Here is a 1,516-nt window from a genome sequence, read left to right on the forward strand (position 1 = left end):
TCAAAATCAAAATGGCTACGCCTTTAATTTCCGAGTTACGACGAGCGGGCGTGCGTGCGTCCTCGTCGGCGCGCAGAACCCACACACCTCTGACGGCGGACGTACGTCTGAGATTGCTCGCACTAAAACACGCCCAACGCAGTAATTACACAGTAAACGGTTTGAATTTGCGCGCGAAACCAGCGCAAACGTCCACGAAAAATTCGACGCTGCTTGGAATTTTGTCGGGCGGGTTTTTTCATGGGAATAAATGCAATTTTTTTCGAGCGGATGTTGTTTTTTTGGAAACGTGTGCACGAGGCATGCGCCGAGAGCTTTTTCTCTTTTTTGTTTTTGTGGGGTCTCTTTTCAGCGCGGTTGAGTTGATACTGTGATCGCGTTTTAAAACTAGTTTGAATAAAAATGGGTTAGAGAAAATACGATTGAGTTAATTATGGTTGAGTTTGCTTATCAGTTTTTATTATCTCGGAACTGGATTATTAAATTGTTAACTAAACGTTTCATTATCGATCATTTGTATGTTATTGAAATTACAGCAAGGAGGTTTTTTTTTAATTTGTTTCGAGAAGTGGCAATTTATTTAAAAATTATTAAATTATAATGACGGATGGAAAGCTGCTTGTGTTTTCATGATACAACTATTTGATTAAATGGGTTTTTCTTCCTACTTTATGTATTTCCGATTTCTAAAATTAACTACTCCTATTATATGTTTTTTTTTTCGTAACAAGTCCATCGTTAAAAAACAGCTCATTCCGTTTCGTGTTAAATGTACCATTTTGTTAAAAAAAACAAGTTAGAATAATACTTCCCAAACGGAAAAACGATAATTTAAAATAATCGATACAATTTTAATACTCACTTTTCATTTAGGAAAAATCTCATTAGCTAAATTAGCTTTCTCTTTGAGCGGAATTACAAAATTTCTGCTAAACGTTTACAAATAGGAACATTATTATGTGTTACGCTTATGTAAAAAATTAAAAATGTATTGTGATTAGTAGAATTCAATTTTCAAACTGAAGATGATGTTCTGTCTATTGTAATAGATAGATCTTAATTGCAAATATTTTATCTTTAGAAATTTTTGAAATTTTGTGCGTAAGAGAAAATAAAAAAAAAAGTAACTATACATTAAACTGACAATACGTGGAGAGAAAATCTGTTGAAATAGATATAATCACTTCTGCTTATTTAAATAATTTAGATTTATAGTTGACAATTGTCACATTTTCACGTTATTTTTGTTGATGACCCACATTTAAGAGTTCCATTTTAATAATTTGTGTAAATGCGACTACTGTCCAATGAAGTGGCTACCAAATTTTCGGAGATCATTTTGGGATGGTTCGAGCATCGCATGCTGCAGATTTTTGTCTTCATCAAGTTCACCTAATGAAACCCTGAGGGCGCTGTAAATAGTTCTTTATCAGAAATCATTAACAAAATTATTAATGGTTAGAACATATATTTGTTTTTAGTACTGTCTCTAGGAAAATCAAGTTTGAAATACTTT

This window comes from Zophobas morio, unplaced genomic scaffold (assembly GCF_036711695.1).
Source record: "Zophobas morio isolate AGI-343-1 ecotype UQ-CSIRO unplaced genomic scaffold, CSIRO_AGI_Zmor_V1 ptg000030l, whole genome shotgun sequence".
NCBI classification, from domain to species: domain Eukaryota; kingdom Metazoa; phylum Arthropoda; class Insecta; order Coleoptera; family Tenebrionidae; genus Zophobas; species Zophobas morio.